The sequence below is a fragment of the Mastomys coucha genome, unplaced genomic scaffold, assembly GCF_008632895.1.
Source record: "Mastomys coucha isolate ucsf_1 unplaced genomic scaffold, UCSF_Mcou_1 pScaffold22, whole genome shotgun sequence".
NCBI lineage: Eukaryota > Metazoa > Chordata > Mammalia > Rodentia > Muridae > Mastomys > Mastomys coucha.
The window spans coordinates 225,850,740-225,874,834 of NW_022196905.1; the positions used below are offsets into that span (position 1 = coordinate 225,850,740).

General features: G+C 45.5%; 1 long non-coding RNA gene across 1 annotated transcript in view; it reads left to right on the forward strand.

Annotated features, from left to right (window-relative positions):
* Positions 1–23,754, forward strand: part of LOC116069807 — a 46,660-nt gene extending 22,906 nt beyond the window's left edge. Inside the window, exons 2-3 of the long non-coding RNA XR_004110147.1 lie at positions 17,043–17,130; positions 23,704–23,754. This is a non-coding gene — a long non-coding RNA (uncharacterized LOC116069807). The remainder of the gene's footprint in view (positions 1–17,042; positions 17,131–23,703) is intronic.
* The last annotated feature ends 341 nt before the right edge of the window (positions 23,755–24,095 follow it).

The following is a 24,095-nucleotide window of genomic DNA, read 5'->3' on the forward strand; positions in this document are numbered from 1 at the left end:
TGTGTGTATGTGTGTGTGTGTATAGGGTTTCCTTGGAGGCCAGATGAGGACATTAGATCCCCTAGAGCTAGATTTTCAGGTGGCTGTGAGCTGTGTGACATGGGTTCTGGGAATAGAACGCTGGTCCTCTACAATAACAGCAAGTATACTTAACTGCTGAGCCACCTCTCCAGCCCCAGACTTAGCCTTCGGTGGAATTTTATTTTAGGAAAGGGACTGGTTATTATCTACAGTGGACAAAGATAGAAAATGTATAGTGGTATTTTTAAAGAGAAAAATTAATCCATTCTACATCTAACTGGCATTAGGGATAGTGGTGTTTTCCCCTGGCTTCATAGACCTTAAATCTTCTCCTATATGGGAAACCCTGGCCCAAGTCCTGCCAAGTCATTCCCAGTTGGCTGTCCTTGGCACTGCTCAGAGCCTCCGGTTACTCACATCCAGATGTGGTCAGCAATGAGACTAGTGATCTCAGTTTGCCGCTCTCCATTGTTTGTCAGGTATGCCCTACAGCAAGCTGTCTGTAGCCAGGCCACTGACTGTTTATACACTGAGTTCAGTCTTTTCATTTTGCTTTGCATTTTTAGTAATTCTTTTTCTCAGCTTTGTAGTTCTTCATAAATACAAAAGTATCTACATGATTGCCAAGTCAAATCTATGAAGCTGAGGTCTAGCATCTCCCCCATTCTCTTTTTGTATGAAAAAAATCATTTTACAATATGATCTGTTCTTTTCCTTCTAGTGCTGTTATGGTGGTATACACCAGGAGTATAGTGTCACCACTGCTTATAATCCCAGCACCCAGAAGGCAGAGGCAGGAGGATCAAGAGTTCCAGGCCAGCCTGGGCTGTATAGAAAGACCCGTCTCAAAAAACAAAATAAATGAATGTAATAACATGAAGCCTGCTGGCTTCTCGTACCTCTCCTCCCATGTGTTCTCGCACATGAGGTGTGGTACACTTCTGACAGTGCTGCCTCCTGGCCTGCCTGCCACCTGTCTTTGACCTCACTAGTGTGTGTTCTCAGCTCCACAGCTACTACCACTGCCATGTCACCCCTCCCCTCAAAAGGCCCCACAAGATCCCATCTCACAAGTGAGGGCTCATGTCCTTTCTAGAGCACAGGTCTGTCCCCTCTGGCTCCCCCGACTCCCTCACCTCTAAGCTCTCTCCGACCTTCTTTCTCTCCCCACTGTATTCCAGCCCATGGTTTCTTGGCCGCTCACCTCAGGGCCTTGTACTGCCTGCCTACCATGAGCAGAATTCCTTCCGACAGTTCTCAGCTCCCACTCGCCTCCCTGAAGTCCTGGCTCATTGGCATCTTGTCACAGAACATTAGCTTTCCTACATCTAATGTTTCATCCACCTGTTTCCTTAGCCTCCGTACCGCTCACCATGCACTGGGGACTTACTCTAGGTACACTGGTATTCTCCACAAGGAGGGGACTTCCAAAAAGGTAGGGACCCTTACCATTCCTGTTCACCCATGTGTCCCCACTGCCTGTGCAGAAAGGTGCTCCTTAAGTATTGAGTGAATGAATGAAGACTTTGTGAACTTTAACTGAAAATATTACTGAAGCATGCACCGGTGTCACTATCATCCAAAGCCACACTGAGTGCATGACCCAGGAGAACACGCCCCTTCCCACCCACCAGAGCATGACTTTTTCCTCTCCCAGGTCTGGTGGCTCCGGAAGTAAGCAATGCTGACATCAGTCTGACAACCCAAAGGTAATAGTAATGGCTCATGGCTTAGGTGTTCACTATGTTAATATGAGCTCTCCAGGAACTCATTAAATCTATCCATACAACAATCCAGCAAGGGTGGCATGATGTCCCCATTATAGAAATTAAACCAACGAAGCATAAACAGTTTATTTTAATTGCCTCTGGCAATATTTCATAAGTGGCACAGCTGGAGCCAGAGTCCCCATGGGGTTCGTGGGCCCATGCCTTGAGCCAGTGCTCTACAGAGCTAGGAAGATGGTGGGTTTACTCCATGTCTGTGGTATCCAACTCAGGACCCTCCACCAGTGGCGACTGAGCACTTGACATGTGGCTGGATGCCCTCAATCCCACTTTAATTGCATCTAGTCTTAACCAGTTTACATTAAACAAGAACACACTAATGCCATGTTGGGCACTCTACCAACTGAGCTTCATAAACAGGACTGGCAGAGTAGCAAAGTGCCATTCAAGTCTTCACACAGTTGTCGTGTAAATCCAGAGGTACAACCTGTTTCCAGGATTCCAAGAAATGGCTCAAACCCTCCGACAGTGTCATCCATGACTCAGGGATTAGATGCGCTAATCTCAAACAGCCACCTACCAGAGGACTGCTGTCCACATACACTTGTGTCCTTTTGTCATGACTCAGGGATTGGACAGCACCAATCTCAAACAGCCACCTACCAGAGGACTGCTGTCCACATACGCTTGCAACTTTTTGTCAGAAGAAATGAAGGTACAAAATGTTCTGGCTTCAGTTGTCCTTTTTTAAGAACATAATTGTGTAAAATTAAAATTGTTTGAAGTTAATCTCCAGAGCTAGAGCATGGCATTGCAGGCTTGGCTGAAAATTACCAGGTACATTTCTATTGATTTTAAAACTACATTTTTTTTTTAGAAATATGTATACATATATAAGACAAATTCTCAACACCTAGAATTAATCACTGGCATATTATCTATTATGTATATAGAAAATATGTTTTTTCTATGTGTATATATTTTTAAATTATACAAGTGGAAATGAATACATTTTTTTTCTTAAAAAAAAAAAAAAAAACCACATCATTAGCAACTGCCCCTGTGTATCCCTCTGAACTCAACCTCTTTGTTATTCCTGAGAAGCAGGGAGCACTGGGAACTTGATGTGTACGCTCCTAGCATTTTCTAAATGATTCTTATGAGTGTGTGTGCATTTACTTAGAAACGGACAGTAAGGGGCTTGAAGACACAAGCCTGCAAAACCAGCTTGCAAAGTGGAGGTAGGAATGTTGGAAGTTTAAAATCATCCTTAGCTGCTTACAAGTTCAAGGCCAGCCTTGGCTAAGGGAGACCCTGTCTCAAATAAATAAATAAATAAATAAATAAATAAATAAATAAGTAAATGGTGATCTCTTTACAATGTGCATGAATGTCAACACTACTTTTATAATGTTACTACTCATTATTTCTGAGCACCACACATGTTGATACATAAGTCATGAAACATCAGTTTTACATAATATACTGTGTTATATTAACCACTCCTTTGCTGATGAATATTTTTAGGGTGTGCCCAGTTTTTCATATTCTAATTGTGACGAGGGACTATATACTCCAGTGCATCTGTTTGGATACTCCTCAGAAATGATAACTTGAGGGCACAGAATGTGATCATCATCTGTGATGCTGGGTATTCACAGTACCCAGCATGCTCCAGTGTGCCATTCAGACGCCCACCAATGAGCGTGGAGCCTTCATCCTCCCTTCCCCCAACATCAGCTCCTACTGGCCAACTAAAACTGACCTAGCTGAAGCAGGTGGCTTGTGATTCCCGCTTGTGTTCCCATGGTTATTAATGAGGTTCATCGCTCCTTATTGAGCAGCAGGACACCTGAGTTTTTGGACTTGGTGAGATTCTTGAATGCCTCACTGCTCTGTGTACTGAGTGGTCTGTGTGATTCATTTGTGGGGCTCAATATAATCCACGGTCAGCACTCTTGTTTGCCAACTCTATGGCAAATGTTTACTCCCTATTCGCAGCCGACTTTTAACCTTTTTGTAATTTATTTTGTCATGATGAAGGTCTAGGATTTCATAGTGGTTTCTGAGACATCTCTCATTCTTGTTGAACTAATTACAAGTCTTATGGAATCTTCTAGAAGAGATGGCACTAATGTGTGACTTCCTGATTTATTGGTTGACTACTGTTTCTGAAGGAATAAAAACTTCCCTTGTGTATATTTATAGCATTTTCCTTAAGGCACAAAGTTCATTTTTATGTCATTGTGAAATGCTGTGCTATAGAGGTAATGATTTTGTGATATCAAATAATAAAATGTTGATGGCAGTAAAAGCCTCATAATCGATTTTAAAGCAAGAGTTGATTTGCTTCTCATTGTGTGCTCTTTGCAGTTGTTTGTTCATGGCACTTCTTCTTGGAGGTTTTTTTTTTTAATAAGTTATTGGGATCTTGTTTCTATAATTACACAAAGAATACATTTCATATGTTTAAACGTATTTTAGGTATCATTCTCTTCAGACTGAAATTACAGCAGATTAGATTCACTTCGCCAACCTTGAGCCCTGTGAGAACAGACAAGCCACTTTAACTTATTTGTTGATTTCCTTATCCAAAAGATGAGTGGTAATAGTGCAGGCCTCCTGGGATTGTTGCAGCAGTTGAAGGAACTCTGCCTCATCAGAGCACCCCAAGCAGCACCCAGTGTGGAAGCGACACACCACGGCGCCATGGTGTTCGCCCACCTGGTGTCTTCAAAGTCTCGTAAATGAGAACGAGCTTAGTGCCCTCTGGAAGGTGGCTTTAGTTACCGTGCCATCGCTGAGTGATTGAGGGAAGTCAGCCGGTGGGAAATGCAGCACTGCCAGGTGTAGCTGACCCACACACGGCTGTCTTCTCAGAGAGATCCTACTGCACACTCCCAGCCACCCAAGCTCAGTGCTTTCCAACCCAGTAAATGGAAAATGAAGGAAAACGCTGGGGAAGTTGTCTGTGGGGTGTGGGGTGGTGTGTGCGTGTACAGAGAGAAGGAGAAAGATCTCAAAGTCCTTCACACATGTGATTGTATTGTATAGCTCGCTGAGTACGATGTCTGCCGCTAGTCGACAAGCCCTGTGGAGCCCCAGGCGGTATAGGCATTTAGCATCAGGTTGCTATTCTTTTCTTTCTTTTTTCCCCCATTAATTTATTTATTTATTCACTTTACATCCCAATCTCAGCCTCTCCCCCTCCTCTCCTTCCAGTCCAACCCTTACCAGCCCCTCCCTTTCTCCTTCCCCTCACAGAAGGGAAAACATCCCCGCATCTTTTTGTTGTTAACTGACAGCTAATAATTGTATATCTTAATATGTATTGTGATAAAATGTGACAATATTTTTTGAACTGCTGGTAATTAAATCAAAGTAACAAAGGTATTACCTACTGTGCTTATTTTTTATGGTTTAAAACTCTTTTCAATCCACTTCTTATCAGCTTTTAAATACACTCTGCCATAGCATGTCCATCCTCACTCTGTGCAACAGTGCACTGAACGCATTCCTCCTTGCTGAAGGTCTGTAGCTTTTGCTCGATACCATTGTTTCCCCTGGGCTCTGGCTCTGGCTCTGGCTCCGGCCCTTCCGTTCTACTTCTGAGCTCACTATTTTTCAGTTTAACACGAACAAGATGATCATACAGTACTTGCTTTTTTGTGCCTCGTTTCTTTCTCTTAACATGCTATATCCTCTAGGTCCATCCACCCTTTCACAAGTGACAGGGTTTCCTCTCTTTAAAGTCTGCATCTAGCCTACAGTCTATGTGCACATTTTCTTTATTCACTTGTTTGTTGATGAATACCGGTTGCTTCTGTATCTTGGCTCTTGTGACCGATGCTTCAGTGGACATGCGTTTCAAATATCTCTTCAATATACTGATTTCCATTCCGTAAGAAAGCAACTGGGTTGCTTAGATTGCTCAGTGTTACTTTCCAGAATGGCTGTCCTGATTCACACTCATACCCCAGCACTGGGCAAAGGTTCCTTTTACTACAGCCTCACTGAGAGCTGTGATCCTCCTTTGTGTAGTAACCATTCTGGTAGAGAAAGGGGCCCCACAGCTGTTAGCAAACATCTTGTCATTTGTTTTGTACAGTTCCTGGCTTGAGGGTACCTTGAGCCTTGTATGAGGCTTCCCTTCTGCCAGCTCAGTCAGGCATGGGACTCAGGGTGGGAAGTCAAATGCCAGAGTCAAGGAGCCCTCCTCCCAACTTCCACTTCTATTTCTTCAACTCTGAGGAAGAAGCCATCATTCAAGAGGGAGTGCAGCTAACATCTAAAGTAGTACAAAAGGAGAACGGTGAGAATGGAGTCTCCCCAAACTTACCCTGAGCATCATAGCTGCATTAGAACAATGATCAGCACACATACAGCAGGGCCTGAACCACATCCTCCTCGTCTCGCCATCACCATAGAGCAAGCACCACTCCTTCCTCCAGCTCCTCTCCTGTGCTCTGGTGGCTCGGCTGAAATCATTGCCTATGAGGTAACCACTCACGGTTTCCCATCACCACAGACTTCTCCTGGCCTGCCAGACAATAGTTTGCAGACCTAGCATGTGAAGGAATCAGGGAACGAACCGGGCAGAGTGGGACCTGCTATTGGGGCTGGCTGCTTCTGAGGGCAGGAATAGCCCCTGCTCTCTGCCTGTGCCAGGCTGTGTATGGTGTTTACATGCCATCTTTGAACTAACAGAACCTCAGTCATAAGTGTGTTGGTGTGGGGGATGCTTCCCCAGAGGGACTTGCTCTGCTCTGACAACACCTTGTCAATCTTGGGTAAAATGAGACCTTTCTGTTAAAGGGGAGGTTATGGCTAATTTTCTGTAAAAGCAGTAAAGTTGTGAAGACCTTCCCTGAGGATAGAAAAACCACAAAACCCAGGAGCAGGGCCTGTCTTTTTCTCTTACAGTATTTATTATCCCCACCCCCAGCCCTGCTCCCTTGCATGCCAGGCATGAAGGAACTAGTCACTTAAGCAAGCAAACTGTACTCCAGATCTCAAGAACCTCAATTATCATCCTTATCAGTGTCTTTTTAAATGAATAATACCGTGACCTTCAGCTTTGTCCTCCATTATGGGAGGTTGATTCGCAGAGACTGCCCCGCTTTCTTAAATTAAGGCAGCTGCAGTCTGTATTCTGTTCAGCTCTAGCATTGGTATTGTCCCAAGTGTGACATTTATGCTCTTTCGCTTCTTCCTTATAAATAAATATCAAAGGAGGAAGACCAGTGTGAACTCCATAAGGAATAATAAACCACGATAATACGCCATTGATTTTGTGCAGGATGTCTAAGTGTGTTTTTATGATTGTGTATGTTTATAGCTTTTCACACGAGTGACATGAATTCTGGGCAATTAAAAAGGACGTGGATTTCAAAACACTTAGGAGGGAAATCTGCTCCCTAACGGCTGTGCATTATAGCAAGTTGAAGATCCTGGCAAAAGACGTAGGTTTCAGACCTCCGCCTTAAGAAACCACAGAGTTATTGCCATTTTGTATTGTTTTACAATATGATTACCCTGAGACTACATTTGGGGACTTTATTTTGGCTGCTAACATGGATGTAACCATTTAATCAGGAGCTGATAAAGAGTCACTTACCCACTGCTATCCTCCTGTGAGCTCGCTCCCTCCCACTGAGCTTCCTAGACTGCAGCCTGAGTCCTGTGAGTTGGAGCTCAACCTTTTCCTGTGGCCTCCCTACCCCCAGAGGTGGAGGATACCCATGAGCCTTACAGAGCTGCGTAGGACTGTGCAGGGGGAGGGGGGAAGAGGAGAGGTCCCATGCCAGCAGTCTTCCAAAGATGGCTTTGGGACAGTCATTGTTGCTAGCAATTCACTGAGGTAATAGACAGACCCTGCACCTCTTTCCCCTCTTTCTGCCTGCTTAGAGCATGGCTGCTGTTCCCTCCGACTTTCTGGTGTGTGGTTTAAATTATTCAATAATGCATAAATACCAATCCCTTGAAAACTAACGAAAGCATCACAGAGAGCTTAGTCGCTCAGACTCCTCCCAAGACAGATCACAATTTCGTCTGCTTCGGCGATCATTCTGCACCCTCCTAGACACTTGCATACGTCCAGTCACAGTGTGAACGTCAGTCACACTGGGCAGCTATAGGACTGTTCTTTACAGGTCCTGTCCCCTTTATCAATACTGTCTGTGTGTCTTTCTGCAACTGGCCTTTTTTTCATCCGTTCCATGATAATTAATCTGTCAGATCCACTTGGTTTCTATCAATTCTCACGGCATGCCTGTGCTGCAGTTTGCTGAGCTTTGCTCCGCCCCCAGGCCACTTGCTCTCCCAGCTTTCTGCTGTTAGAAAGTCTGTGACTTCCTTGAGCACTCGAGTGTTTGTTTCTCTAGCTGTGTGCCCGCCAGTGGGATTGCTGGCTCCTAGAATCTGCAGAGCTCACCATATAAGAAAGTGATATAAGAGGCTTCCGTCTGTAATTCCCACCTGTTTCCCTCCATCCTCAGCAACTCTTAATATGATTAGACACTAAAATGTCTCTGCCTTTCAGAGTTGCCAAGCAGCATGATTTACTTCCACGTGTATTTCTCTCATTACTAAGGAGATTGAACCACTTTTCATGTTTATTTCTTTCATATGATGTACCCATTCAAACTTCGCCCATTTTTGTGTTGGGATGTTTGTCCTACTTATTCATGGAAGTTATGCATAGTACGTGAATGAGTGTATGTGTGAGAGTGTGTATGTGTTTATGTGTGAATGGTATGAGTGAGTGTATGTGTGTTTGTGTGTGTGTGTGTGTATGTATGGTGTGCAAGGGGTAGTGGTATAGCATATGTGGTGTGCGTGTGTTAGAGATTAGGGTGTTAGTATTTGTGTGGTGTATGTTCACACTGCACTATGATTTCATATCAGCTGGGCATGTCCTAACCTCTTCCCAGATCACATCTTGTGTTTTAGATTCATTTATGCTATCTCTTGACCCCACTGGTCTTGGCCTGGGTTGTCTCTTCCCATTTTTATTCTTTTACCCAAACTGCCTTGTGAACCCATATGGTAGCATGATCATACGTGGGTGATGCCTCCAAATGGCTGTGCTCATTTGAAGCTTAGAGCTGCGACTGTGCCGGGACTGGGTCCTGGAAGCACTTCCTGCAGGCATGGGATGCATCTGTCACCAGCACCCATTTTCTCAGTGGCAGAACAGCTGGCCATTGTGTTAGACTTTCCCTGTGCTGACATATAATATAAACAAGTGAAAGGAGGAGGGGTTCCTCTCCTCATGATTTCTATGGATTCAATACACAGTCCTTGGCTCCTTTGGCTCTGGGCCTATAGTGAGGCAGACTATGGTTTCTTCTGCATGCTCCGTCCACAGGAGCATGCAGAGAAAAGCAGCTCATGATTGAGGAAGGTGTAGATCAGGTACCTTCAAAGGGTGCTCCCCTGTGGCCGACTTCCTCCAGTTAGGCCTCCATCTCCTCACATTTCCAGAATCTTCTCAAATACCACCAATAGCTGGAGACCAAGTATTCAGCATATAAATCTGAAGAGGACATTTCATATTCAAGCCCCAAGAAGTGTCAAACTCCTCTCACACCTGTATCTGAGTCGCAGGCTGGAAGACAGCAGGAAGGGTGTGTGGAAATGATGCATGTGTTCATTATACACAGGAGGAGTCTTTGTGTGTGTGTGTGTGTGTGTGTGTGTGTGTGTGTGTGTAATTGGGAAGGAAAAACCTAGCTCAGCAATTTCCCTGCTGCCTGCTTTTCAGAAACAGTTCCACACTCCCAGGGCTGTAGTCCAGGTTTTTATTGTGCACTTTAAATTGGGATGTATCTCAACAGTTGCATTTAATTGGGTGATTATTAAAAACCATGAGCAAGTTCAGTGGCTCACCCAGAAAATGCTCTGGTGTCCAGCTTGAAGGCTTGAGTAAGACTAACCTTCTCTTGGGGCTCACTGTCCTGCAGGGACCTGCAGAGTAGGGAGGAGCAAAGATAGGGCTGTAGGTGGACATGTTCTCATGTGGGGTTTGGAAACCACCTTAGCAAGGGCCACCCTGATGACAGCCCCCACCCATGTCCTTACCTTCGCTCCATGTTACCTACTTCTAATCATAAATGAACTGAAAAAGTTTAACCCTTATTACTGCCACAACAGAAAGCCATTTATTACTATATATAAATACACAGCAGGCAGAGTGCACACAATTATGAGGGTATGAGATACTCTGAGGATGGGATCTTGTTTCAGAAGCATGCTGAGTAACAAAAGGTACTGTTATATAACAGCCAGGGAAGGGTTCCTGAGAGAACCAGAAGAGGAATCCCCTGCTTCCTGACAGACTCAGCGTCAGGGTCTTGAAAGCCAGTCTGGGAATGCACTCTCCCACATGGCACAGACAGTGGAATCCCGCATCCGTGGTTTAGGAGTGAGTGCGTGAACATCCCACTGACTACTTGCCTGGTGTACTGGCTGGTTTTGTGTGTCAACTTGACACAGGCTGGAGTTATCACAGAGAAGGGAGCTTTAGTTGGGGAAGTGCCTCCATGAGGTCCAGCTGTGGGGCATTTTCTCAACTAGTGATCAAGGGGGTAGGGCCCCTTGTGGTTGGTGCCATCCCTGGGCTGGAAGTCTTGGGTTCTATAAGAGAGCAGGCTGAGCAAGCTAGGGGAAGCAAACCAGTAAGGAACATCCCTCCATGGCCTCTGCGTCAGCTCCTGCTTCCTGACTTGCTTGAATTCCAGTCCTGACTTCCTCTGGTGATCAACAGCAATGTGGAAGTAAGCTGAATAAACCCTTTCCTCCCCAACTTGCTTCTTGGTCATGATGTTTGTGCAGGAATAGAAACCCTGACTAAGACACCTGGCAAATTCTGACATCAGGGTGTACCTTCCCTAGTTAGTTTCCCATCAATTATCCTGAGGTGCGGAAGGAAGGCTGACTTTAGCTTATGGTTTCAGAGACTCCAGTCCATGGTCAGCTAGCTCTACTGCCCTCTGCCCTTAGCTGAGATGTCACAACAGGACACTTACTGTGCACAGCTCACTGGCCATCTCATGACACCGGGAGGGCATTTTGAAGTTGCTTCAAACAGGTCATATACATAGGTTTTTAGTTATCGGCTTATACACAGGCACATCTTCTTTGGTCACACTCCCAAAGACAGGCAGTTGTGACCTGCTCTGTGTGCAGACCCTCTGATTTTTATTTATTTATATAAGAAATAAAATGCTCCCACTTTATTTGCTCCCACCTTTAAATGCCTAGAGACATTTTCCCTGTGTCAGGTGGGAACTTACACAACACCATCGCCCCTTCTGTCTCTTCTCCTTCTCTATGGTTTTCCTATGGAGACACCTGGCTGATGCCACTATCGTCCTCCACCCACTGAGTGGCTCAATTGTTCTTGGGGCAGGGTGGGGGGGGATTCAGGATCCTCTTTGTATTTCTATGGCTCAGAAATTGCGCAATGATGTGCAGTTTCACACCTAACTTGTTGGGGTGTTTTTAAAAAAATAATCACTTTCAGTAAGTTCTTGCTCCTTGATATCTATTGTGTGCTGTAGGGGTGGGCCACTGTCTGGAAATGAGCATTATGTTTACCGTAAAGATTGGCTCTCTCTTACTTTTAAGCAAATTGGCAATGGCATACCCTGCTGGAACTTGCTGCATACCCATTGCAATTCATGAATCTGTGGTTTTATTATTTGGTTACAATTGGAATTTGAGGGTCCTTATTTTTAAACCTTAAGGAGTTCCCTCAGAACTTATGCTGCTCTCTGATTTATAAAATCTTCCTTGCTTATGTTTCATGGCTAATGTTTTCTATAGCCAGTCTACATGTTCACTGATGTTTCCCTCTCTAACCGCCAGTGTCATTTTATGTGTGTATATATTATATTATATACATTTTACATATGTAATATATATATACAAATATATATTAGATGTTATGGTCTTCATCTCTATTGGTTCAGTTGGGGTCTTTTGAAGCGTGCATGCATGTGTGTGTGCGTGCGTGCGCACGTGTGTGTGCATGTGTGTGTGTGCGTGTGTGTGTGTGTGTGTTGTGCATGCATGAGTGTGTGTGCATGCATGTGTTCTTAACATTATAAACATGCCTTTGGGTGCTCGCTGTGGTGAGTTGGCCCATTTGATTCATCTCTCCTCTTGTGCATCCTCTCTTCTTTGGTCACTTCTCATGGTGGGTTTTTTGGTTTTTTGTTTTGTTTTGTTTTGTTTTTTAGCAGGTGGTGAAGACACTTGTCCCTTTCTTAAAGACACCACTGCTCATGGAAACACTGGTAGTGCTTAGCTCATAACTGTAATTAGTTATCCAAAAAGTGGACTTCTTGGGGAGTAGAAAGTGCATCTTGTTAATTGGAGGATCCCTGGAGTGCTGGAGATGTTTGTCGAGTGAGTGAGTGAACGAGCGAGCGAGCGATGCTGCTTTATTGGTAATCAAGTCTAGAGGTGAAAGTGTGTTTCTTGAAGTGTTCACAGGACAGGGCAGTTTACCCTATAGGACATCCTTCTTTCAGGCTAAAGCTCTTTGGGAGCTGTTAACATTAGCACCTGCCCTGCCGCCATGGCAGGGAACACTTCACACGAATGCTGGCATGCCTCATTCTGTTAGGATCAATCTGAATGTCACTTAGGGGAATTTATCCTTGGTGATGTGTCCTAGTCTGATTCTAATCTGATCTCAGTGTGAAAATTATCATGGAATTATGTAGAAAAATGTCTCTCCAGCTGTCTATCTTTTTGTTTCAGTTTTGGGCAATTTAATTCTCTAAAGGACACTTAAGGTCCAGTGTATAATTAGATATGTGTATACATATATATAATTCTATACATTGGACCTTAAGGGTCAATGTATGTGTATATATATATATATATATATATATATATATATATATATATATATATATATATATTGTACAATGTATTCTCTTAAGGTCCAGTGTATAATTATGAAGCCAGTAGGTGCATTTTAAGGCTAAATTTCTCACTCGTTTTCCTTTCCCAGAGCATTAGAGCTGTTTCATATGTTTACTTAATCTTTCAAATATTGAGGAGCTGAGAAATTAGAGTAAGAAAGTCAAACCATGTCCCACCCCTTGCTTGGAAGGGCAACATCACACAGTGAATTCAGGTCCCCCTCAGCCTGGTTGCTGGGAATGCAGCCCCCGCTCCTGCTCCTGCTAGCCGTGTGGTCTTGGGCAAGAAACTCGCCAGGCCTCAGGTGTCCAATCCATCAAGTGCTGTCATAACAGTATCTCCTCGAGCCGTTAAGATGATAAAACTGGCTGTTGTGAAATGCTGTGAATTACCCTCTTCCATGGTGAGTGCAGTAAGCGTTGGTGTGAGCTCAGAAAGCAATCAGACAAAATAAAAAGGTTTGTTCTATCCTTCAGCATTTTATCCAGTCTACCCTTTCCAAGGAGAAAAACCCCTTCTATAAACATACATCCCTGTATTGTTAAGGACACTGTTAGCATGCTGTGGTTTTGGAAAGCAGTTGAGTAGTGAGAAAAGCGAAGCCCCCCTGGCTGCCTCCTGGCCCTCAGGACAGCTGTGGCACCTCCCTGCTGATCTCCCTGGGTCATCATCAGCTAATGTCTACCCCGTACTAGTATCTCACTTTAGGCAGAAATCTACAGTTTTCTTCCATTCAGCTTTAAATTCTACCTCCAAACTGTGCTCTCCCCAGCCTGAGGGACTGCTAGAGAGCTTGCAAAGCAACAGCCATCTTGTGCCGGAGCTGTTTGCTGGGATACTTCCACACCATTAGTGAAGCTTGCAACCTTGTTATAGTCCTTCCTAACTCAATACCTCTGCGTTCTGTGATATTCCAGCTTCACAAACATCTGTGTCATATAGAGTATTCCCAAGTTGTTAGGGAAAGACTTCTGATTTACCATTTCTTTTCCATTTTTCAGTCTGTTTTATTATTAGAGTTTGGAAATTTTTCCCCTTAGCATCATCTTCCTGGGTTGTTACCATCTTCATATCCCGTGGCTCTGTTATTAAGACTATAAGCCATTGAAAAGGTTTAATCAAAAGCGTTTTGTAGCTATGACTTGGCTAATGGGCTTTTGAAATGCATGTTGACTTACTGTTTAATTTAGTCATTGTACTGGCTAGTTTTATGTTATCTTGGTACAAGTTAGAGTCATCTGGGAAGAGAGAACCTCAGTTGAAATAGCATCCCCAACAAATTGGCCTGTGGGCAAGTCTTTGGTGCATTTTATTGATGGATGATTGATGTGGGCATGCCCAGCTCACAGCATGTCACACCTGAGCAGGTTGTTCACTGTTGCTATTATAAGAAAGCAAGCTAAGCAAGCCATGAAGAGAAAGGCAGTAAACAGTATCGGTGTGTCTTCTGCTTTGGTTCCTGTCTCCACTTCCCTACCTTTCTTGCTTCTCTTCAAGGGGGACGGCGGTGATTGGGGCATGAAAGCTAAAATAAACCCTTCCCTCAAGAGTTGCTGTTGGTTGCGGTTATTTTATCACAGCAATAGAAACACTAAGTGCCACAGTCATCTTGGGCTAGATAATGCTGTCCATGAGAGACTTCTGCGCACATTGTCACATCCTAATCTTACATCTATGAGGGTTTGTCAACCTCCCAAGGAAATGAGTCTAACATCCAAATCTCCCCATTACCATTAAACTATCAATCCGGATCAGGCCTGGGCCACACCAGGAGATGTGGCAACCGTCAAAAGGGTGTCAGAGATGCACTCACCCCGCCTCCCACTCTGACGCATCAGTGCCCTGCAGGCGTCCGTGATAGTGGCTCTGTGGGTGTCTGAGGAGGTGGTTTCAGTTGGGCAGGCCACACTCCACCAAACAGCAGCCTGAGTAATAAAAATGACTTGTTGTGAGAGTGAAGATTAAGTAAAGGTACATTATGACCGGTCACAATTTCTAAACGAATCTTCCTGACTGATTGAGGCCTGACACTGCCAAAGCTGCTGCTATTACTGAGCATGTGGGAAAAAACAAGACAAGACAACGGGGTTCTTGAATGCCTGCCTTAGCATTGCTGCATCTCTCTAGAGTGTGATGGGCGCAGGCAGGGATGCTGCTCTTAAGATGCGCCCTACCATGTCACCCAATAGCTTCTGCTGTGCTCAAACCCCACCGGTTCTCTAGTGTTTAGCAAAGCAGAGAGGGTCTTTTATCCGTATGGAGTGGTGGGTTTCCCTGGCTCTCCAGACATTATCTTTTGTAAGTGCTTAGCTGTGGTAAGTGGGAAAAGAATGTTTCTTTTAAATTTTGCAAAGGGCATTTCTGTGCATATGTGCTCTGCCACAGCCACACTTAGGTGGTAATAGAAATACCATGGAAAAGCAAACCCTAGGCTTTCAGCGCTGTGGAGGCCTGAGGCTTCCTTCTCTAGTCCCTCCTGGAGAGATGGTTAGGAGAATGAGAGGCTTCTCCGGTCTGAGCTGATAAGCTTGCTTGCTGTAAAATGTCAATTCTTTTTTAGGCTCTGGATCGCACTATAATAAATGTGAATGTAAGCAAGTGTGCGAGTGCTTTCTAAGCAGTCCTCACATCTACAATCACATGCATTCTTTTATTTAGTAAATGCCAGTGAAAGCTGAGGGGGAGGCAATGCCGTTTGCATGATGTATACTACCCAATGTGGGGTCCAACCGCTGAGCAGGACTGCCCAGAGACTCAAACAAATTCAGTCTCCTGGATCCCACTGTGACCTTCCCTAGATTACAAGAGCAGATGTCTTTAAGACAGATATGCAATACGAATTCTACAGCCTTGCTAGGACAGACTGGGCATGCTGGGGCTGTCAGTGTCTCTGCCACTTGAATAGGCTCTTGTTTTAGGATGTTATTCCTATGTTGTCCTGGTATGACCAATGACCATACCAGTGAAGACACATACAACCAATTATGACAGGATTAATGCTTTTAAAAGCATTTGATTACCAAGTCTGGTAATAGGGCACAGGAAAGAGAGATAATACAGAAATATAAAATGTGTATGGAGCCTGAGGAAACCCTGAGTGAGAGTGTGCTGTTGACATGAATGCAGCCATATCAAGGGCCTGTTGCCTCAGAACCATGATAACAGGCAAAGCCTTCCTTGGTGTGAGGCTCAGAGAAACCCTTCCTCTGGTCTGAGTTCGAATGTTGGCAGTGTGTGCAAAAGCTATCAACCATAGCGTCCTCCTCCCCAGTGCCTGCAGCCTGAGACTGTCTGACTGAGACTAGCTAATCCCGCCCACTGTGCTGCACATGATGCAGTGAGGCTATAGGCTGTTGTGTAGTTGGTGCTGCTCCAGCAGAGCTTGGCCCACCTGATCCCAGCCTGTCTCTGCGTCTCTGCATGTGTGCGCCTGTGCTTTCTTCACTCCCTCATCCCCAGCCAGATTTCCCGGACCACACCATGCAGGATACAGCTGGTAAGGTCTAGTCACCTGGGCTCAAATCCGGCTCCACGTCTCTAGTGGCACCAGGCTAGTACTCAACCCCTCTCTGCCTCAGCCCAGTCTTCTGTGAACAGGGACATCAGGACCTCCCCACAGGCTTGGTAAGTGAGTTCGTGCATATAAAAACAACCCGTACTTAGCACAAAATAATGCCAACTTGTGGAGTTTTTATTTTAAGCATTAAGAAAATATTTTTACAATTGAAATATCAAAAGAGGTAGAGACACTAGGGAATTCTTTGGCTTTAGAAGGCAGATTCCAGGATAGAGTGTGTTCTAGCTGGCAGTCAGTTGCCATCTGACATTAGGATGCTCCTATCTGGGCATGTGCACCTCTGTTTCACCTGAGGGTGAAGGTACCAAGAGTTTGGATGTTTTCTCAAATTATAATAAATTAGATACTCATCCCTCCCTTCCTGTCTCAGTATGCTGCGTTCTCTTATGCTATGGTCTGTAAATGTATTTCTCTTCCTAATTTGGCTCTGTTTTTAGATCTAGCTGTGAATTCTTTATTCTCTCACATAGACATATGACAGTGGGGGAGGACAGCATGCATATTTCCTAATTTTTCACAAGAAATCTGTCTTGCTATCTCCAAAGAGCGGAAATTTAGGGAGAAGCATCCAGTAGTCTCAGCTTCCTCCAAACCATATTCAGTCGCGTGTTCAATATGCCACGCACATCGGTCAGACATTTGTCCCGAGCACAGTGAAGGCTTCAGAGGTGTGAGATGGGACAGACCTGTGTGTATAGAGGGGATTCCACATCCTTGGGTAGCTCTGGGGGCCATCTTAGTCGATACTTCACCCACGTTCACTGTGTTTTGTCTTACAGGCTTCTGGAATACACTTTGTCCATAGAGTGGATAGAAGCCCCTGAATCGTATTTCTGGAGGCAGCCCTAACCAGCCACTGCCGGGAAGGTGAGAATGAATCCAGCTCCCTTGCTGTGGGGCTACCCACAATTCTGGGACATGCGGTCTGAAGTTGCCCAGTGTTCCCTCCATGATCCAGCCTTCAGTTCATGGCTGATGTAATGAGGTTCCTTTACAGCCACCTCCTGTCCCTGTCTCTTCTCCCTGAGTCTCCCAAGCATCTTCTACCCTCAACTAACCACTCACTTCAAAGTGCTTGGTTCTAGATCTCTTTGGGGGCTTTCATTCTAAGACTGTACACTTGCCACAACAAAAGTCTAAGTTTAGTTTTGTCAAAATCACTGTGGACCCTAAGATGACAAGACACATTTTTGCCAAACTCCAGGGCAAACATTCGGAGCTAAGCTCATCGTGAATGCATACTTATTAATAGGGGGAGTGATGTTGGGCCTCAGCTACCTGTTCCATCCGTGATTCGTCCTCCTGCAATTCAAGATCCCCTGTTTGTATTCAAGGACAGAGAGGATAGGAGCTTGGCATGGTAGGCCCCAGTGACTACTCTTATCTACTTTATCTCCTCTAAGTGGGTGGGCATGTGAGTACTTAGTCAATTTGGTTTGGTTTCTTGAGACAGGGACTCACTCTGTAATCCAGATTGGTCTGGAAGTCAATATAGAGCTCAGATGGATCTCAAGCTCATAGAAGTCCTCCTTCCCCAAGCCATCTGAGTGCTGGCATTACAAGCAGGAGCCACTATGCCAAGCCATCTCTTCCATTAGGCCTAGCTAACAAAAATTTCAGACTGAGAAAACACTTGCCCTTCCACAGCTCCCAATAATAAGTAAATCAGGTAAATTTACCTTTAATTACCTTAAGAAATGAGGGTACTCCTTGTAGCCTCTTCCAGGGTACCACCCTGTCCCTTTGCAGTCCAACGCCCTATCACATGTCCATCCAGGTCCCTTCCTTTCACCTCCATTGTCTCACTGTCTCACCTTTGGATGCTCACACACAGGACACCAGCAGAGGATGTGACTAGATCAGAGCAGATTAGCATTGGAGAAAAATACAATCCTCATAGAAGACAATACGTTTGATTCCACACAAGTGTCCTTTATCCTTCACTTGTAAGGCAAGTCCTCAAGTGTGGCTTGTTTTTGTTTTTGAGACTCACACTGCCTATGGGCTGTGGGGCAGTGTGTGCTCAGACAAGCACTCAGACAAAGAAGCCACGGCAATGTTCTTGTTTACAGAGGTTGCCGTCTGAGAAATTAATGTCTGCTCTTGCTCCATAATTAGGAAAATTTAGGGCCCTACTGCTCCAAAATCTTGCATTTGAGGTTGTATGTTATCTGGATTTTCATGAGAATTTGTTGGATTTCTGTCATTAATAACAGGCGTAAACCCAGCAAGCAGCAGGGCGTGCGTTACATTTAATCAATTTGCTATCTGTATTCATGATGCATGTCCTCCATTTTGAGTCATGAAAAATTGAGAAGCCATTGCAAATAGAAAGAGCATTGTGGATTACAAATGATGTAACAAGAGCAGAAGCACTATTAATTGGTCAATTGTGCTTGTCAGCCCATTTAAAGTGATTAAGGCAGGAAGATTAGAAAGGGCAGGAATGTGCTTGGGAACAGCAGCCCAAGAACACTGGGGATCCATTTGGTCCTCAGTGCCCAGAAGAACGCAACGAAACCAAATGCTGTTCATTCCAATTTTACTCAACAAATAATGGATGAGCACACTCCGTGTGCCCTAGACTGATGAACACAGCAGAAAGCAATGCAGATGATGTCTGTGACCTCAGGATGACATCCCAGTGTGATCAGGGCAGATGGATGTACAGTGTGATCCCCTTAGTATAGAGCCACAAAACCCAGCAGGAGGCTGCAGGTGCATAAGCGACAGCTTGGAGAAGGTATCAACATCTGAAGGGAAGTTAAAATGAAGAGCTAAGGATGAGAAGGTTTGGGTCCGGCACCCCAGTCCCCACCCACCACTGAAGAAGGAAAGAGAATTCCTTTGTAGATAGCTAGCACCTGATGACAGATGGCTATGCTTGGGATATTACAGTGGTGAGGAAAGGAAGCATATGATAGAAAGTCCTTTGGGTTTAATCTTTTCTCAGGCTGGTGGATGGCTCCTCCCTCTCTCATGATGCTGGGCAGTCGCAGCGGCCCACAGTCAGCCACATAACCATGAGGGCATGTGCATGTTCAGAGCATTTCTGATACAAGCACTCCATAAATCGTGTAAGATATTCAACACTTTCTTAAAAATAGGCTTTGTGTTAGAGACCTCCCCCAGCATTAGGCTAAGGAAAGCTCTCTGTCATTAGGAACCAGTAGTCCTGTAGGTTAAAAGTATTAAAGGCATTCCTAAGATATTCCTAACTTGGTTTATTGAGATGTAACCCCTTCATAAATTGATGTATGAGGGTTTTTTGTTTTTGTTTTGTTTTGTTTACTTATGTGCCTAGGTGAAACTCAACCCATGGGATAACTACCCTGGACCAGAAAGTCTACCCTGTCGCTTCTCTTGTGTGGACCCTTCTGTCGTAGCTGTTTGGTTTAAGTAAACACATAGCCTTGTTCTTCACTGTAATCCTGTCCTTCACACTCATCCAGGGCATACAGATGAGATGAGCCTGGCTTCTGCTTCTCGGCCACACTACCCTTTCCCAGCATTTGGGTTGTCTCACCTTCAGGTCATCTGACCTTACCCCTGCATCTTTGCTGTCTGTGATCCTCAGAAATGCAGTCCTCTGTGCCCCAGACACTTCCCCAGGGAGCCCCTGCCTTCAGGGCTCCATGCCGAAGTCCTCAGCAGAGTTTTGCTTTGCTCTGCTTGGTGTATCTCTTACAGCCTCAATAACATGCTGTCTGCTAACCCAGTTCTCAGTGTCATCTGCACTGTGTTCTAAGTGCCATGAACTCCAGAGTGTGCTGCTCAAGTTAGTTTTGTGTCTGCACACCTACAACATGCCTGCACCTTGAAAGGCCTAAGGAAGGTGGAACAGATCAGTGGACTATGTGAAGAAGAAGGCTTGAACTGTTGGAGCTCTGCTTTTGTGTGCAGAGAGCTATTTAAATATTTTCCGGAGACCCACATAGAATAAGTGGATATTCATTCTGGCCAGTTGGTGGCATTAATAGTTGTGCTGTTTGGCTTCACACAGTACAATCTCTTGGCATTCATTTCTAAACTCCATGCTAGGCCTTCTCAACACATTGGCTTGCTTCAACTGAGTAAAGTGCTGTGGCACTTTCTTTATAAGATGAGACCAACCCAGGTGAGGCATGGTGATTGAGCAACACAGCAAGCCTGCTGTATGGGATTAACAGTCTAGGACTCATTGCTAGTCCTGGCATCTGGGCAGTTTGGCATAAGGAGGTGCTGGGGTGGGATGGTACAAGATTCCAAGTACTTTGCACGCATAATTCACAGTGGACTCATGAGTCTGCCTTGTTCCTGGCCCCAGACAGGTGCCAGAGATACCACATGGAGGAGGCCCTGCTGCTTGGCTGCTGGCAAGAGCTGGCAGTCTTTGGGAGTTGTTCCTGTGCCCACCCTTATGTTAGAATCATTAGAACCAAGGCCCTATCTCATGTCAGCTGAGTCAGGATCTCTGGGACAGGGGCTTCACATCTGTCCAGAATGTTGTAAGTTCTAAGCTCTGCTTATAAACAGCCAGGTTGAGACCCACAGGCCTGTCAGGAGAATGGCTGCAGAAAGACCAAGATCACAAACCAACCAAAGAATTGTCATAGGTGGCAGGCATGAGTCCAGCAGTGGAGGCATGTTTCCTCAGAGTGTAATTGTACACACAGAGCAGGGTTTGTAGTGTACCAAGGCTAGTTGTGCAGCAGATAAATGTTGCACTTCCCTATTGCTTACCTCCAAAAGACTGATTTTAAAATTGTACATAGCATCCAGCAAACAATTATCTTCCTTCTATGGGGCCAAATTAGTGACCATGGCTTTCTTTTAAGCCAAGTATTGAATATTGGACACTTCATCAAATAAAGAATTTTTATTAAGACATAGCCTTTCCTAATTATGGAAGCAAATAGGTCCATGATTTAGGTAGGCAATAGATGAATTTATGTTATTCAGTTGGCCATGAGTTTTGAAGAAGACTGTGGGCTTCTGTGATAGTCCAGCATAGTGGTAAGCTGTGATGTTTGTGAGCACTGTCTGCAGTCCAATATGCTCTTCACAGAAGCAAGCTAGCATGTGCTAAGAAATTCCACACACAGGAGGTATAGCCCTTCCTGGCCAGTGCTTCCATCCTGTGAATTTACAAGGTCACCTGGGACATCAAGGGGAGTGATGCTGGATTGTCAGGTATCCATCCCACTGGTCTCCTTGGAAGCAACAGGTATCAAGTGGCAGGAACCATAGTTTCAGAGGACCATTAGACATAATGATTAAAGAACACAGCATTTTACCAAATACAAAGATAACCCGGGAGGGCCATAGGAGAATGCCATGTGTATATTGCAGTCCTTGTTGGGAGTGGAGGCAGCCATCAGGCTGGGGTCACAGGAAGACCTTCTCAGTCCGTGTGGCTCCTGAGGAAGCCCTGCCAGCTGGTGGCTCTCAAGGCCATGCTCCTCCCTATGAAGTACAGTTCTGAGTGTACAGCTGTGTGAACACTGCAGTCACACAGGAGCTTGAAACATGCCTGAACCTAAGATGCTTGGGCAGGAAGTGGGATGAAGATAAGGCTGAGCATATGTGTGCTTTGGAAAGAACTCTGGAGTGAATCTCATGTTTAACAGGGCTGGGAAATGCTGGCGTCTTCTAAGTGAATGGCTGAAATAGATAACAAGGGAAGTCGCCTGGGACACACACCCCATGGATCCCAGTACCAGCAAAGGGCAAGGACTCCAAGTGCACTTCAGGACAGGATGAATCCATGCCCAAGCAAACACCCCATCCTTTTGTTGACTTCTTGATCCCCAGCCCTGCAGAAATGACACAAACCAGGACCAGGCTGTCGTGAAGTGCGGACTTTACGTTTCTCCACACACTTGGCTTCCTGGTCCCTCCTGAGTCAGAAGCTAAACCTATGCAGTTCAATCACAAGCTCACCTTCAGGGGAACTTGAGAGCTTAGGGGTTTCACATGCTGGAGTCTGGGGTTCACTGCCAAGTCCCATAAGACTTGTGTTTGTCCCAAACCACTTGTATGATGTCACAGCTCCATCTTCTCCAGAGCTCTGGAACAGATCCGTAAGGGAAGATGGAGCTGCTGTGAGGAGGACTGGGATGACACTCCAGGGCTTGTCCTGACTGAGGTAGCTATAGCTATGGAGCAGGAATTCCTCCACAAGCTTGGAGGGTTAGCCTGTCACAGCCGTGTGCTCCAGGCCCAGTGCCCTGAGGAGCTATCTATAGGCAGTGACACATCACACACCACCTGAGAGTAAGTACAGAGCAGATCAAAGGCACCACAGTCTGCTAGGACAGATCATTTTGCCCCAAAAGCCAAACATGTCTCCAAAAATCCATCCGCTGTCATCTGGCTTCCTGTGGACACAGCACAATGTGGGCTTCCACCTCGCCCTTCTTCCATGAGGCCACAATCCTGTCAAGACCCTCCTCCACTTCCGTGTCATCTCCTTGTTTCCTCTGGTTTATATTCCTCATTACCACCAGAGGGGAAGTCTAGAAGGTGAGGATGAGGAAGATACGGTGAAGGAAATGAAACAAGAAAGCCCCCTTGTCCTTAACTGTGCATGGGAGATGCTGGTGGTCAGAGACAAGACACCTCCTAGCCTAGGGGCCTCAGAATGGGAGGTGCTCTTATATGGCTGTCCCCGCCCATGGACTTTCTGTCTGTCTACATGGAGGCCATTGATACTCCAGTAGCCCTGACATCATATCCATGTGTGCTTGTGTTGCAAAGTCACAGGGAGATAATCTCTATCACTTTAAGGACAAAGTTTCCAAGGCCAGGTTGTCTTAACTTTGCAACAAAGGAGGGAATTGCTGTGATGCAATGCCTTCCCACGTAGCTGCAGAGGAGCTCTGTGGATGTGCTCTGTGTCCGCCAGCCCCTGTTAAAGGAGGCTCTTCTCCAGCTGGTCCTCTCCCCCTCTCTGCTGCCAGCTCCAGGCATGTGAAGGCTGGCATTACAGGTCTTGTCTTTGCCCTTGCACTTGGTAGTAGTTACTTTTTTATCACCGTGACAAAAGACCTGACGGAAGCAATTTAAAGAAGTAAAGTTTTCTCTTGGCTCCTGGTTTCAGGAGTATCAGTACATCATAGTGGGGGGGGGGGAGGTGAGCAGAGAAGTTTGTGTAGTGGTGGACCAGAAACTGGAAAGAGGGTGTTCAGGAAGGATTCAGGTGACATATAGTCCCGAGTCCCCAGTGACCTGCTTCCTGTATCCAGGCCCCACCTCCTACTTGTCACCACCTCCTGGTAACAACATCATGTTAGGACACCTTGTGTTGAAATTCCTCTCATACACACAGTTATGCTCCACTAGCCCTCTGGACATCTCTTCACCCAGTTACCTAGACAAGATCAGCCATCATCAAGCCTGAGGAGATGGCTCACTTGGTAAAATACCACAAAAGCATGAGAACTTGCTTTTAATCCCCAGGGCCCAGGAGAAGCAGCAGCTGAAGAAGACAGGAGGAAGAGAAGGAGAAGGAGAAAAAGAAGGAAATAAAGAAGCAGCAGCTGTGAGCACCTGTGGTCCTAGATCAGCTGTGTGTACCTGTGGTCCTTGTGCAGCTGTGTGTACCTGTGGTCCTTGTGCAGCTGTGTGTACCTGTGGTCCTTGTGCAGCTGTGTGTACCTGTGGTCCTAGATCAGCTGTGTGTACCTGTGGTCCTAGATCAGCTGTGTGTACCTGTGGTCCTTGTGCAGCTGTGTGTACCTGTGGTCCTTGTGCAGCTGTGAGCACCTGTGGTCCTTGTGCAGCTGTGTGTACCTGTGGTCCTTGTGCAGCTGTGAGCACCTGTGGTCCTTGTGCAGCTGTGTGTACCTGTG